At 39.0% G+C, this 17,173-nt stretch overlaps 1 pseudogene; it reads left to right on the top strand.

Annotated features, from left to right (window-relative positions):
* The first annotated feature begins 6,212 nt into the window (after positions 1–6,212).
* LOC127532956 (ATP-binding cassette sub-family C member 12-like) lies at positions 6,213–13,284 on the top strand (annotated as a pseudogene).
* The last annotated feature ends 3,889 nt before the right edge of the window (positions 13,285–17,173 follow it).

The following is a 17,173-nucleotide window of genomic DNA, read 5'->3' as shown; positions in this document are numbered from 1 at the left end:
GGCACATTGCTCACATCTCCTGGCCCTTGGAGGCAGCTTGGTGTGAATGATGTTCAGGTGAGACATTACTACATTGCATTTGCTAACATTTGCTATTTCCTTGCCATTCTTTTATTAAAACACTGCAAAGATGCTCCACCAACTGTGGCGTATTTGTTTTGATGGTAAGAACTACTCAGTATGTTATATCGATGACATCTATAAAATGTTTTATCTGCATTTAAAACACACTCTTTGTATTGAAAAACTGTATCCTGACAGAATGTGCATGATATTATATTAACCAGTATCTCTGTACATTGTAATGGGGGCCTGTTGTGATTTCAGTGAGGTTTTGTGCAAATTGTGACACGTTATGCTTGACTGTAGCGATGAAGGTATTATTTTTGGAAACATATTTTAATCTTCTGCATTTCCTTCTTCACAGGAAAACATGCTGCAGATTAGAAGATGGTGGTGTCTTGTTCTCCTGCAGAACTTCCCCATGCTGTAAGCGCCCTCAGTATCACACTTTTAAACCAGATTCTTTTAAATCACGTTTTACTGTATTCACTGTCATCTGACCTGCATGAATGTTTTCATTGTGAATGTTTGTTGTCATTAAGTCACCATGATCTGAAGAAGAGAGATTGCAGCAAAGAAAAAGGCAACGAGAGCAGAAAAATTACAGGTGAGGGGTCATGTGATAAATTGGTATATAGTGAAACTATTGCTCGAAGACTGATCCCCGCCACTTATTTCAGGATGTGGCTGAAGTCCCCCTGAAAATGTTTAGGCTTTCAGAATCTGCCCCTGAAGCATCAGGTACTGTTCCAGCCAGCATTGTCTCACACATATCCATTGAGGTTGTTGAGGTTCCATGTCACAGAGCAGTCATTATTTCTCTGTGTACTTAAAATCAACCACTTAAATCTTGCATTTTCATTGTGCCTGTATACACCACAATCTGTTTCCTTTCTAGATGAGGCTGAGAACAGGACTGGGAACAGGAAACGGGGTATATTGCCTGAGATGGGTAGTCTCATTTCAGTGTTTTCTGCAATCTCCGAGCCTTTACTTAAATAACTGTTTTCTTTATTTTTGTTTAGGAGAATCCTTTGGTCAGGGATGCAATGGCAGCAGCCCGGTGGTGTGGGACCAGAACTTTCAAGGGAAAAATTTCCCTTCCCCAAGTTGTTACCATGGCCAAGGAGCAACGCGTGAGGGCAGGGAACTCCTGTGTGTCTGTGATGGCCAGGAAGAAGAGGAGACCGCTGATCTCAGAGAACCGTTCCTGTTTCTTTTTAGTCTGCAGGAAGACTATGAGACATTCTGTCAAGAAATCATTGACAGGAGAAACATGAAGGTGTTTTGTGCTTTTGACAGAAAAGAATAAAGTTGTGTTCAACGGTGCTGAAGCTTAATTCATTACATCTGACCCCTACAAATGTACATGGTTCGTGAGTTGTACAGACTCTGATATATTATGTCTGGCATAATCATATACAGAAAGTCTCTATACAGAGATCAGAGATTATGTTTTTGTTTCAGTTATGTAGAATGAAGGCCAAGCTAAGAGCCCTCTTTGATTTGAGGAAACATATGTAGCATTGACTGTCAGTTCAGTCTTATATCCTTGAGTGGATTAGTGACACTTTAAGAAAGTCATTAGTGCAAAGTTTAGGAAATCTGTGTTATCAGCCAGGAATAACCATGCATGGTCAGGTATCAATGGCAGAGACATTGCTGCTGTCTCTGATCTCCTTTAATGTAGCTGATATAATTCAGTGTACAAAAAAAATCCAAATGTGTCTATGTATGCTGTATATCACAAATTTCACTTCACTGTTTCAGTCCAGCTAGCCCTAGTTAGACAGGGTTTGAGTTAGGTGAAAGTTGAACCCAAGTAAAAAGTTGTGTCGGCTATAGTATTACAACTCCTGGCAAAAATGATGGAATCACCAGTCTGGGAGGACGCTCGTTCAGTTGTTTTAATTTGTAGTAAAAAAGCAGATCACAAACATGACAAAAAACTAAAGTCATTTTATTTTGCAACTTTCTGGCTGTAAGAAACACTAAAAGATATCAAGAGGAAAAGTTGTAGTAGTCAGTAACAATTACTTTTTTAGACCAAGCACAGGGATAAAATTATGGAATCAATTCTGAGGAAAAAATGATGGAATCACCCCATAAATTCTCATTCCCAAAACGAGCTCCCATATCAGATTACATCTGCTCATTAGTCTGCAGATTAAAAGGAGTGATCACACCTTGGAGAGATGTTGCACCAAGTGGATTGACATTAATCATGACTCCAACATGAGAGATGTCAGCTGAAACAAAGGGGAGGATTATCGGACTTTTCAAAGAGGGTCAATCACCACGAATTGTTGGAGATATCCCAGATTGGTTCTGCAAATGATCATCAAACTGACGTGGGACGAGAAAAATTGCAGCAGCAGCAGCATCAAAACCAAGTTTATTTGGCCCAGCAGCAACAACCAAATCCACAGTCTGCATGAGCAACAAGCTGGTTTGGTTGGAAATCAGCAAACTGGTGTGCTGCAGCAACTTCCAATCACTCTTGGTCTAAAAAAGTGATTGTTACTGACTACCACAATTTTTCCTCTTGATATCTTTTAGTGTTTCTTACAGCCAGAAAGTTGCAAATTAAAATGACTTTAGTTTTTTGTCATGTTTGTTATCTGCTTTTTTTCTAAAAAAAAATTAAACAACTGAACGAAAGTCCTCCCAGACTGGTGATTCCATAATTTTTGCCAGGGGTTGTATATGTTGTATTTGTGGGATTTGATACTACAAGAAAAATGTTTTCCCAAAGAACTACTTTTTGGCTCTAGACCTGATCCTGATATAAATAGTAATGCTGATATAAAATTAATCATGACAGTAAATCACATAAGATGCTCGGTTTCTAGGCCAGCATTTAGAAGCTGTATTGACGTTTGTGAATGTGCTATTTAGTCTCCGCCACCAGATGGTGACAATAAATGAGTCAAGCTCAATGTGGGCGGAGCTAAACGTTTAACTCCGCCCACGTTTAGCTCAAGGTGGGCGGAGCTCAACGTTTAACTCCGCCCACGTTGAGCCACGCCCCGATCTGCGGGCTGCAGTCAGGGGCTTCTCCCTGAACCAGCTCCAACGGCCCGGAAACGTCCACGTGGGCAGGCTTAACCCTGTCGATGGAAGCAGTCTCATGCCTACCACCAATGTCCACGACCAGGCTCTTATCTCCGTGCAGCAGGACCCTAAACGGGCCGTCATAGGGGAGGCGCAGATGTCCCTGGTGGGCATCATGGCGAATAAACACAAAACCTGCCGAGCGAAGGCCGGGAGGCACCCGGGAGACAGGGGCGCTGTGCTGCAACGTGGGGACAGGGGCAAAGGCACCTGTGGCCTCCAGCAGGGAGGACCGCTGTCTGGCTGCAGACCAAGGGGCCGTGGCTTCCGGAATGAAGTCCCCCGGGACACGCAGCACCTGGCCATAGACGAGCTCCGCCGACGAGGCTTGCAGGTCCTCCTTGGGGGCGGTCCTGAGGCTGAGCATGACCCAGGGAAGCCTGTCCACCCAGTTGCCGTCTGTCAAACTGGCACGCAGGGCAGTCTTCATTGAGCGATGGAACCGCTGGCACAGCCCGTTAGCCTGGGGATGATAGGCAGTAGTGCGGTGCAGTAGTGCGGTAGTATAAACACATTTGTCCAACAAACAGCAAATAACGTAAACAGCACAACTCACCTTTGAAGGCTTATAACTAGTCACAGATGAAAATATTCCACAAAAAAACGGCCATAATCCAACCTTGGACATCCAGACAAAACAAGCCAGTAAAATATTTTGTCCAACACATGTCTTGAAATCAGTAAACAATCCACAAATAGCTAGTTTTCGTGAATGTGCACCTCGCGCTGCGCGTCCCATATTTGGGATAGGCTCCAGTAGAGTTCCTGTGTCCTCTAAATTGCAAAAAAATAAAAATAAAAAATCATTATTATTGATAAGCAATCATCCTTTTTTACTTTTGAATGATGACTCGAAAGCTTAGAATGTAAAAATCCAAATAAAACACATATCGCTAAGCGAGTACACACACAGTCACGGGTGCATTAGTGTGTGGCACAGTGAATGGAAACAAAATGGTGTCAAATCCCCAGTTGTCTACTCTGGTAATATAGGGACTCTAGTTAGCATTCATGCGCAGCACGCTAACGTTAGCCGAGTAACATCTGCGGAACGACCGTCAGGCTACATGCAGGTTTCATTGTAAAATGATGCTAGCTGCCTGTTAATTTTATTGTTAGACTGAAGTCATTTTTTATTTCCCCTAGAATTTGTTGAATTGTTAAAGCTTTCCCATCAGTGCTGGCGGCGACGGCACACCACCTCTGTTCAGTAGTAAGTCTCAGCAGAAGCAAAAGGACAGAAATCATTATGTTCTTTCTCACAGTCATTATGAAACACAACACTTTTCTTTGGTCCTCTTTTTGTTTGTTTTTTGGCAATGACTCTGTCGGCATGTTTTATGTGTGCCGTTATGTCCACTAGTGTGGCATTTTCCCATCCAACATAATGTTTTTGTTGTTAAATTGTTATGTGCACCTTCAAATACAGAGAAGACAGTTGGTTAAAATGAACATTTTAGATTTATAATTCTGAATAAAGAAGATGCTTACATGGCCTCACATGGTTTTGCCCATAAGAATGTGTGTAGGAAGATTAAATACCAATTCAAATCATAGCATTCTATGACAAGGGGAGCTGAGGAGCAGTGAGGCCTGACGAGCCTTCTTCAGGAAGGCCATCGAGAAGGTGGGTTCTTGGACATTTGGACATCAGGATCAGGGAGGCAACATGGTGGTTCAGTGTTGGTTGGCTGTTCAGCCAGTGAGGGGTTAACGGACTGGACCCCCAGAGCCAGGTCCAGCAGGAGGGATGAATCTAGAATGGCCCACATGGTTTTCTAAGTTAAGTTTGAGATCAAATTTCTGCCATGTCTGGTTGCTGTAAAAGCCAGGGCCTAGAGTAGACTGTAATCATAAAATCCTTTTTGCTTTTATTTATTAATTTAAATAACATTCAAATGCATATGGAAGATATATTATTTTTAAAACAAACTCAAAAGAATTATTACTGTGTCAAAGAACCCGGCAGATTAAAGTGACGGTTGGCGTTGGTCTGTCTGTCTCTCTCTTCGTAACATTCCTGACAAACGGAGTAATGGATTTGGATGACATTTTCAGGGAAGGTCAGAAATGACACCAAGTGATTAGATTTGATCAGTGATGTGGCTTAGAGTCTGGATCCACAGATTTGTTAAAGATTATTGTATCATTGTGGGATAGTGGCATGGCGTCACTCTACGACTACAAGTGAACATCAACTGCCTGCTGATGATCACATGACTGAGATCCTACTGCAAAAACATTATACAACGACTAAGCAGCCTTGGCAGAATACTACACTCTCTGAGTGCTTTTCTTGTTTCAATTCTGTTACTTCAAAATGATCACAAACTCAGTTGCGTGTTTATTACGTTAAATCTATTTTGGCATTTTCCAGAAAGTCAGACTGCAATTATAAGAGGCAGAGAGAAATATTGGCCTGACAGCCAACAACAACAAACGCATAAAGAAAGATTAAGGATATTGTAAAGTCTGATAACTGCCTCATACTGTCTCATCATGATTCTTCACTTTACTTAATGATTACTGTAAGTCATGCAAAAATGAAACCCCCTCATACACAGATGCCGAGGGCATTGCTGTAATAATAGATAGCTGTTTTCCAACAAACGGTCCTGTTCTCTACCTTTAGATACTATAATAAAACAGTGACCAGTAAGTAAAGCTGCTTCGTCTGACCTCATCATCATCATGTTCTGTCATGAGACTGTGAGATGATGGGTGTATGTGTAAGTGTGTGTGTGCTCATTTTTCCCATTCATGCACAACAAGAGTCTCCTGTTACAAATCATAGTCTTCACAGTCATATAGTCATACAGTTTTGTGAGGTGTGTCAGAATATTTGCATCCTTCCATCTACAAAAAAGTTCTGATCATATTCAGAAGCTGCTCAAAAGCCTATTTTTAAATGTAACTGTACAGTTTGGTTTAAATAACACCCCAGTATTTTGTCATTTAGTCCCATCCCCAAGTGATTTTAGGTGGCTTGGCATTTTTCCATGTTACCGGCCACAGGAGGAGCGAAGGGACGTTTACCTCTGAACAGGTCAACCTTTGATCTTAATGAAAGTGGCTTGTACAAGGCAGAGTCAAATCCTCCCGCAGTGTCTTCCTGGCCCTCTGCACTGAGGTATTGTTCTGTTTCATTGCTCTTCTTTACAGAAAAACTTTCTCTCAGGTTACTTTATAAGAGATTGGATCAGTTTTGGTTGTTTGTTTTGTTTTTGAATTGTAAATCGATTGACATAGCTGTAGTTGTGTCACTTTGTTTAGGGGTTGTTTGCTTAATAAGATCAGTTGAATTTGAAAATATGTTTGTTAGGTCTCATTGAGTGAAACTGCACCTAAGAATACCAGCCTAATAACTCCATGTTACCTCTTTTAAGGCTACAGACACATTTTATTTTTTATAGAATGAAAAAAGTTGTTTAGTGCTGAAATCACAAACATTTTATATCTACATGTTCAATGTTTAAGGTGATCACGTGTACATCTTTAAACTACAGTACCTTGAAAGACAAAATGTACAAATTTTGATTTAAAAACTGCTGTTTCACAAACAGTCAAAGGCTCACATTTAACTGTGGGCTAAGTCCTGATGACCTCTTACTTGTGTCTACATGAGCTGTTGATCCTCTTGTGATCATTGTCAGAGGTGGGATGAATTCAGAAACCACTTTTTGGTTGAGTTATCTTTGGTTTTGTGTCTGTTCAATACTGGTCTGTGTTGGAGACTTTACCATCACCGGGCAGCTCCTTCAGTGACCGGCTGCTTCACCTACGATGTGTGATGGAATGATAGCACAGGTTCTTTGACCAGCACTGCTCCCATTAGACTGAAAAAACAAACAAAACCGTCATACATCTCTCTGGTACAATATCAATACATTCTGTAAATCATGAATATTTTACTCTTTAAAACCTGGTGTAATATGTATGTTATTACATACAAAACAATACATGCTGTTAACTTACTTCTCTACCTATGGGCAATTTTTTGCAACAATCTGTGAATTAATAATACTCTGTCAGTATTTCTGTTCATCAAGAAAATCTGTGCAATACCACTTATATGTTCAATATTTATTGTTATAGTAGTTATTTTTTAGATTTTTTTAGTACTTATAAACACTACCATTCAAAATTTTGGGGTCACCCAGACAATTTCATGTTTTCCATGAAAACTCACACTTTTATTCATGTGCTAACATAATTGCACAAGGGTTTTCTAATTATCAGTTATCCTTGTCAACATGATTAGTTCATCATGTTGAAAAGGATAACTGATAAAGAGCACTGGGGTGGACAGTATGAAGCTCCCAAACAACACAGCTTCAAATATTCTGTGGCCATGGCTGGTTAGAACATTAGTCATCTTGATGGTAGAGAAAGAGAATCAGATGTGCAGGTTATCTTCACTAATAGAGGAGAAGGCGTATTCCCCAAGAAACACAGCAATTTTTAAAAAGAAAAAATATACTTTGAAATGCTGTTTTTTACCCTCCAGGTCTCTGAACATAAACTACCATTCAAAAATTTGGGGTTTCCCAGTCAGTTTCATATCTTCCATGAAAACTCACACTTTTATTCATGTGCTAACATAATTGCACAAGGGTTTTCTAATCATCAACTAGCCTTTCAGCACCATTAGCTAACACAATGTAGCATTAGAACACAGGAGTGATGGTTGCTGGAAATGTTCCTCTGTACCCCTATGGAGATATTCCACTAAAAATCAGCCGTTTCCAGCTAGGATAGTCATTTACCACATTAACAATGTCTAGACTGTATTTCTGATTAATGTAATGTTATTTTCATTGAAATTTGATTTTCTTTCAAAAATGAGGAGATTTCTAAGTGATCCCAAATTTTTGAATGGTAGTGTATGTTTTGCTTTATTCTTTATTTATTTACAGCATTCCATAAATGTTTGCACTATCGTTGCTGCTGTGACATTGAAAATTCCCCCACTGTGGGCTAATAAAAGGTTATCTTATCCTATCTTGTGTTATTGCATCGTATCTTACCGATCTTAAGTGAGAATATCCCAAAGCCTCTGTGACATTAGAATCCAGTGTAACAGGTACTGTAACTGTATTGAAATCTGAACTTTACAAGCTCTTTATAGTCTTAGTTACTGTGACAAAGGTTATGCCATCTTCATGACTGTACATTTAATTTGTCTGTGGGAACTTTGACACAGTGTGAAAGGAAGCCAGAGGCAGATATATGGAGGACACCTGTAATTCATTGAGTGTTTTTGTGATGTTTGAACAACTTAGAGGTTTCACTGGTTCTTGCAGTTGGTTGCTTTATGGATTTATGCAGCTGTTTAAATGATGTCACATGTTACATAGCGCAGAGTAACACATGTTTACAGCCTCCAGTTTGGTGTTGTTAAAAGTATCTACTAAATCAGATGTTTCTCCTTGAAACTTCATGTTGGCTGACATTATAGTGACTTTGTATACTTGCTACCCTCCATACAGGACAAAATGAGGACCGAATATTCTTTGGAGCAGAACGGTTCTCGTAAAGTCACCTTTGTAAGTAAAGAACAAACAGCTTCCACCAGAACACTCCTGCTTTTGCTGCCCGACATCTTTTCCTCTTCTATTGTTTCATTGGCATCCTGTGCTTTCGTTGCGGATGTGTTTGATCTACTTTTGGAGACTCTTGCTGAAATATTGACAAAAAAAGCACACTCTCTGTTTCTTACTATTCAACTCTGCCTTTCACTCTGTGTCTCATTCTTCAGGCTGAAAGTAGTGTCCGCTGGAGAACTGGATCTGCGGTCTCCGGTCTAGAACCCTATGATGTGGGCAACAGTGAAACAGTTTCCCCTTCCGCATTTAAAAAATACCATCAGAGCCTGCAGAACCTCAAACCCTTCCGCTGGTCCTCACCACAGTCAGTTCATTGATGGCATACTTTGTTTTTTAAGAGGCATTTGTTGCAACGTCTTTCCAGGTAAATTCTAGATCCTTGGATATTTAATGCTTTCTCTTATTCTTTTTGACTAGGTCCCACCCTTTGGACAATGCAGGTTTCTTTTCCTTTACAACCTTTGCCTGGATGACCCCCATGATGTGGGCAATGTTCAGGAACAAACTGGACATGTCATCTCTCAACTTGTCTCCTCTGGATGCAGCCGACACCAGTGGAGAAAGGTCTGCTGATTCACATTTCTCTACTGTCACTGGATGTAATCGCAGCATGCTTTATTAGGTTAGATCAGATTAGATTCAACTTTATTGTCAGTCTACATGTACACTACTGGTCAAAGGTTTTGAGATTCAAATAAATGAGAACTTGTCTCAAAACTTTTGACTAGTAGTGTACAAGTACAGGTAACAAAATGCAATTTGGCATCTAAATAGAGGTGCAATAAGCAGCAAGTGCAAGATTTACAAAATGTTATAGCGATATACAGGTGAATGAGACTTCATATGTGATAACCACGAAGTACGAATGGTTTGTTACAGACATAATTCACCAATTATTGTGTTGCAATGCCCATATTTACAGACTGAATATACAATCGAAGGTGCAATGAACATACTGTGCCAACAGACAAAGAATAGGGATAAATATGAATGGATATAGACATAATATACAGATTACTGGGATGCTATAGATATACTGTACAGGTGCAATTAATATACTATAGTATCAGATGGATATAGGGATATATATGAATGACAATGGCATCATATCAATGCTATAGACATAATGAATATAATATAAGGATAATTATGAATAAAATAGACATAATATCCAGATTATGGGCAAATTATACAGATTAAGAACATCAATAAAATTAGAGTAAACTGTCAAAAATCAAATGTCATGAATCATGTTGATTGTGGGGAAATGATTCACATATTGTGTGTGTGTGTGTTTTTCAGGCTTCAGAGAATTTGGGATGAAGAAGTGGCAAAGAAAGGCCCAGACAAAGCCTCCTTGGTTCGTGCGGTCCTTCGTTTTCAAAGAACCAGGCTGATATTCTCTGTCCTTGTGGGCATCCTCACCATGGTGGCAGTATTTGTGGGCCCGGTGAGTCTTCTGTGTTTTGTTACATAGTCTACACCTACAAAGTTCATGTGCATTAGTAGTAGTCAGAGAAAATAATGTCTCACCAACTTATCTGAACATGACAAACTGTCTAGTTCAACACTGAATATTTTATTCAAGCAACACCAAATTAAAAAGACCAGAAACCACAGGTTTAAAGCTAGAGTGGAAAATAAACACCAGAATTGAAATACATAGCTGCTCAACGTCAGCAGCTGATTTGTGGCTTCCCCACACTCCCCGGTGAAAATGTAAACCTCTGCACCACCACCTCCAGCTTTCACTGTGAACTTTGTTGCTATTTATACGGTAAGTAAGTTACATTTTCTAAAGCCTGAATATCTACACTGTAAAACGTAACAAAGAAATGATAACATTTGTAGTTAACTTAATGCAAACTAATGACAGCACATTTCTTGCTAATTGACATTTAAATACCAACATTTTATTTCCAGACTACTTCTGTATTTAAAAAGTTGTCCAAGCTTGCACCATTTTGACCTAAAATGAAGAGCGGACTGAATGAACAACTTAGAGTTCAAAAAGCTCATTTAATTAAGTTTATTTGAACCAAAACTTGCATGTAAGCACAGTTTCCAGAATGCATTGTTTGATAGCTAAGACTCCACAGACTGCTCATTTTTGTAGTTCACAAACCAAACAGCTGTGTGTCTTTAATTTAGATGATGTTGTTTTTCTTTCTGATTATCAAGCCATGAATTCATTGGTGACACTTGTAAGCTTATATGCCAGATAGAATGACTTCAATAATCAACCTCATTAAGCAACCTAAGCACTGCTAAGTCGCAATTTTAGTCGTAGCAGTTTATGTGAGACTATTGTCAGAACGCTGTCATTTGCGTCAGAAAGCACAAATTGCTGCAAGTTTTCATTATATAATCATTCAAAACATCATATCTGTTATATTTTTTGACATGGACATTAACATTCTGAACCTGTGGACTTTTAACAATACTTAAAATGTCACTTATGCAGTGACCCTCATTGCACCAACAATATTGTCAGAGGCTATTTCAATACTGTGTAAGTCCAGTTTGATGATTCATGCTGTCAAGTGTTGCTAAGCCTCTTTGTCTCTCTCTTGTCAGGCTGTTCTGGTCTATGAGATCCTAAACTATATTGAAGACCCAGGGATGTCCACAAGTTACCCATGGTGTTGGTTTGGCCATAGCTCTGTTCACCACAGGTTCTTCAAAGCTTTCCTAATATCTTTGCTGGTGGGCATTGAACCTGCGCACAGCAGTGAGACTGAAAGGAGCCTTCCTCTTCAATGGGCTTCCAGAAAGTCATTTCTCTGCGGGTGCACAGCGGCATTTCAATGGGAGAGGTAAAAGAATGGCTTACACATGAGCGATAAGTTAGTACTTAGCGTTTCTGCAGTTGCCTAAAAACATTTTACGAAACAATCTTCATATTTCATCATTTGTAATACACTACTGTTCAAAAGCTTAGGGTCACTTAGGGTCATTTTTTCAATTATGATAACATTAAATGAATCAGAAATACATCTTGACATTGTTCATGTGGTAAATGAAGATTTAAGGTGGAAACAGTTGGTTTTAATGGAATATCTCCATAGGGGTACAGAGGACCATTTTCAGCAACCATCACTCCTGTGTTCTAATGCTACATTGTGTTAGCTAATCGTGTTGAAAGGCTAATTGATGATGAGAAACCCTTGTGCAATTATGTTAGCACCATGAAAAAAAGTGTGAGTTTTCATAGGAAAACATGAAACTGACTGAGCGACCCCAAATTTTTGAATGGTAGTGTATGTTCAGAAATCTGGAGGGTAAAAAACAGCAGCACAACGCATATTTTTTCTCTTTAAAAATTGATGTGTTCTTGGGGAATACGTCCTCTATTAGTGAAGGTAATCTGCTTTGACAGCACAATCTGATTCTCTTTCTCTACCATCCAGATGATTAATGTTCTAACCAGTGATGGCCACAGATTATTTGAAGCTGTGCTGTTTGGGAGCTTCGTACTGTCCACCCCCAGTGCTCTTTATTGTGTGCATCGTCTACGCCTGCTACATTCTGGGCTACACTGCACTGACTGGAGTCTGCACCTACATCATTTTGTCCCTGTACAGGTATGTAGGTGTAGTTCATAAATAGACATATTTATGAGAGCAGTGTTTCAGAATTCAACTGCAAGTATGACCTTAAATTAGACGTGTTTGCTCTTTTGTTACATGATTTATAACCATTAAAGTCTCCTATAAATGATGCTTATGCAAAGCTTTTTTTCTGTTTCAGTTTTTCTTGGCTAAGCTCATTAACAAGTTCAGATGGAAAGCCATACAGATCACAGATAGTCGTGTTTCACACCAATGAACGAGCTTCTCAACAGCATTAAGCTTATCAAGATGTATGCCTGGGAAGATTCTTTTGAGAAGAAGGTTACAGGTAAGTTAGACGGCGCGATACATTTTTCATATTTCTATTATATCAGATGTCCAAGGGTGTCATTTATACATTCTCCTTCGTGTGATCACATGCCCATCATCACACTGACAGAGGAGCTGCAGTGTTTAGATGAGCCTGAATCATGCCACGTCCTCCTTCACACCCTCCATAGGCTCAGTCTCCCTATAAACATCTAAACAGGCATCAAAGTCACAGTCTATGCTCAGAGGGTGTCCAGCTGTGTTATGTGGCATTTCAGTGTGATTTTCCACTGTGAAAAATTCTTATTTGTCAATATCATTTCAAGTTGCAGAAATCTGAAACATTCAGTCACAGATTTCCAATTTTGTCCTGGCCTTTTCCTCACTCACCATTCATTAATATCCACAACAGATTTGCTTTGACCTTTTACAGCCAACTGTAGGCTGGCAGACAGAACTGGTTCTCACCCACATGTACATGTGATCAACTGAATTATCAAATGAAAATTAGATTTTCCATTGATCGTGACTTATAAATAGAAATTACATGTATGCATGCGTACATTACTTTTGTTCGTCAACTTTTGGAATGAACTCTCCTGATCTTACACAGTGTATGAACCCCTAGATTTTCATTTTGTTAAGAAAAATAGTATAATGTTCAAATCTGGGGTTCTTTTCTTTAAATTAACCTTCTCTTTTACAGTTTTCTGCAAAATATTCATCAATAGTATGTAATAAACTATCAAATGCATTGATTGGCTTCAGCTTACACCTCAATGGTACCATTTTATTCCATGTTTTATTTGTTGTTGCTAACCCCTACTCTGATCACAGTGACAGGGTTGCTAATCCATGCTAATGTTAGCTTTTCTCAGAGTAAAGCTAGATATTTAGCTGGCTGTTATTGCTGACCAAGAGGACAACTTACTTAAATAAAAAAGGACAGAGAATTTGTCTTATCCTAAAAAATATGCATAAGATGGTGGCATGAGGTAGAGTGAGACATTTAATCAAGGCTGACAATGTTACAAAAATATGAAAAATAGAAGAGAGGACATAGCTTTGCTCTACCCATTCTTTTGGAAAAACAATTTGATGATGTTAATTCCAACGTATCATGTGATTCACTGTTTTCTTCTTCTTCTACCAGCTAAGAAGGTGATGCTAACATGTTGTGAGACACAAATGTTAAATGCATGACAATTACTATTTAAAATATTATGATGACTTTTTAAAAAAATAATTCTCACATTTACAGGAGACATCATTGAAAAAAATATGATTAATAAATAGAGTTAAATTTCTTTTTAACAGTTTTTTTTTAGATTCAATTTGGTCATCGGGGGTGTGGGATGAGACAAAAATGTCATTTTAGGGGGAACTCCAGACTTGTTTGATATTTAAAAAAAACAAAACATTTACAAGCATTCTTTTCTCCTAGTTTTTTTAAATTTTTTGATTGGTCTCAGGACAAGCACAATTCCACAACAACTATATGTCTTAGTATTTTGTACATGGATTAATTGAAATTTGATGGGTGGAACTTGAATGTCCTCCAATTCTGGAATGACCCATAAGTATGACATAAGCACTTTCTATTCCTGCAGACTTGAGGAACGAATTGAAAAGAAGCACATACGGACTGTCAGTTACATCCAGAATATTAAATACCAGTATTACCAGCATGCATCCCCACCCTCGCCACTGTTCTCACCTTCCTGGTACACACTTTGGTTGGGCTTACCGCTCACACATCTGACGTAAGTACCACAGCAGTACAACTACCTTGTTCCAACCATGCATGCCCATGCCCTATGTCCTGATCTATAGTGATCTGTAATGATCAGGAACGTAGTGAGAAGTCTGTATTTAGTCTCAAGAGAACAAGGAGCTCTGTCTCTTTACAGCATGTACACACGTGGACAAAAATTGTTGGTACCCCTCAGTTAAAGAAGGAAAAAACCACAATTCTCACTGAATCACTTGAAACTCACAAAAGTAACAATAAATAAGAATTTATTGAAAATTAATAATCAAAAACAGCCATTACTTTGAATTGTTGATTAACATAATTATTTAAAAAACAAACTAAATGAAACAGGCCTGGACAAAAATGATGGTACCTCTATAAAAGATTGAAAACTATTTGACCAGAGTGACATGATTAACTCAGGTGTGTCATTTAATTGACATCACAGTGTTTCCAAACTCATAATCAGTCAGTCTGCCTATTTAAAGGGAGACAAGTAGTCACCCTGCTGTTTGGTGAAAAGGTGTGTACCACACTGAACATGGACAACAGAAAGCGAAGGAGAGAATTGTCCCAGGACATCCGAAAAAAATGATAGACAAACATCTTAAAGGTAAAGGCTATAAGACCATCTCTAAACAGCTTGAAGTTCCTGTGACAACAGTGGCTCATATTATTCAGAAGTTCAAGACCCACGGGACAGTAGCCAACCTCCCTGGACGTGGCCGCAAGAGGAAAATTGATGACAAATTGAAGAGACGGATCGTTGGAATTGTATCCAAAGAGCCCAGAGCAACCTCCAAAGAAATTAAAGGTGAACTCCAAGGCCAAGGTACATCAGTGTCAGATCGCACCATTCGTCGTTGTTTGAGCCAAAGTGGACTTCATGGGAGACGACCAAGGAGGACACCACTGCTGAAAAAACTCATAAAAAAGCCAGACTGGAATTTGCAAAAATGCATGTTGACAAGCCACAAAGCTTCTGGGAGAATGTCCTTTGGACAGATGAGACCAAACTGGAGCTTTTTGGTAAGGCACATCAACTCTATGTTCATAGACTCAAAAACCAAGCATACGAAGAAAAGAACACTGTCCCTACGGTGAAACATGGAGGAGGCTCAGTAATGTTTTGGGGCTGCTTTGCTGCATCTGGCACAGGTGTCTTGAAAGTGTGCAAGGTACGATGAAATCTGAAGACTATCAAGGCATTCTGGAGAGAAATGTGCTGCCTAGTGTCAGAAGCTTGGTCTCAGTCGCAGGTCATGGGTCTTCCAACAGGACAACGATCCAAAACACCACAGCCAAAAACACCCAAGAATGGCTGAGAGAAAGCGTTGGACTATTCTAAAGTGGCCTTCTATGAGCCCAGATCTGAATCCCATTGAACATATGTGGAAGGAGCTGAACATGCCATTTGGAGAAGACACCCATCAAACCTGAGACAACTGGAGCTGTTTGCTCATGAGGAGTGGGCCAAAATACCTGTTGACAGCTGCAGAACGCTCATTGACAAATACAGAAATCGTTAATTGCAGTGATTGCCTCAAAAGGTTGTGCAACAAAATATTAAGTTATGGGTACCATCATTTTTGTCCAGCCCTATTCATTAGTTTGTTTTTTTAAATAATTATGTTAATCAACAATTCAAAAGTGATGGCTGATTTTGATTATTTAATTTTCAATAAATTTTATTTATTGTTACTTTTGTGAGTTTCAAGTGATTTCAGTGAGAATTGTGGGTTTTCCTTCTTTAACTGAGGGGTACCAACAACTTTGTCCACGTGTGTATGAGTCTGCCACATGAAATAGGAGCATGCGACTTTGTTTCAGTTTTACCCCATGTTTTTTTCTTTGTGCTCACACTAAAGAGCATTATTCTCTGTTACTACCAGGCCTTTACCACTATTGCCATCTTCAACTCCATGAGATTCTGCCTTGGTCTTATGCCTATGTGTGTTAAAGCCCTGGCTGAGGCTGCTGTGTCGATAGCACGATTAAAGGTAAACTGTTCTTTTGTTTTTACTCTACTGGTAATGCTAGTGGTAGTATTCACTACTCAGTTTAACATACATGAAGTTTCTTTTGTTATTATGTCATTTAGCAATACAAACTCCAAGATTGTGTTATCTCTAATGAAAGGTAAAAAGCTCATTATGCACCAGTGCTTGGTGTGTTATGTTGGTGGGGACATACATTACCGTTCAAAAGTTTGGGGTCACCCAGACAATTTCATGTTTTCCATGAAAACTCACACTTTTGTTCATGTGCTAACATAACTGCACAAGGGTTTTCCAATAATCAATTAGCCTTTCAATATGATCAGCTAACACAATGTAGCATTAGAACACAGGAGTGATGGAAATGTTCCTCTGTACCCCTATGGAGATATTCCATTAAAAATCAGTCCTTTCCAGCTAGAATAGCCAATTACCACATTAACAGTGTCTATACTGTATTTCTGATTCATTTAATGTCATCTTGATTGAAAAAAAATGTTTTTCTTTCAAAAATGAGAACATTTCTAAGTGACCCCAAATTTTTGAATGGTAGTGTGTGTGTCAATGTAACATCCTCATGACATGTTTCCCAGCAGAACATTGCTTTACAACAAGACAGTCAGTGCCATTTAAACCTCCTGTCAGTGGTTTAATATGTTTCTGATCAGTGTATATTTATCACTAGCAGTGATCTGACTTGCAACAGAAATCTCAATTTTCAAAATCATGAAATATCATGTGTGGTGGTTGCCAGAAATT

The sequence above is a fragment of the Acanthochromis polyacanthus genome, chromosome 2 (assembly GCF_021347895.1).
Source record: "Acanthochromis polyacanthus isolate Apoly-LR-REF ecotype Palm Island chromosome 2, KAUST_Apoly_ChrSc, whole genome shotgun sequence".
Lineage (NCBI taxonomy): Eukaryota > Metazoa > Chordata > Actinopteri > Pomacentridae > Acanthochromis > Acanthochromis polyacanthus.
The sequence above is the reverse complement of the archived record's forward strand: the minus strand, read 5'-3'. Positions and strand labels throughout refer to the sequence as shown.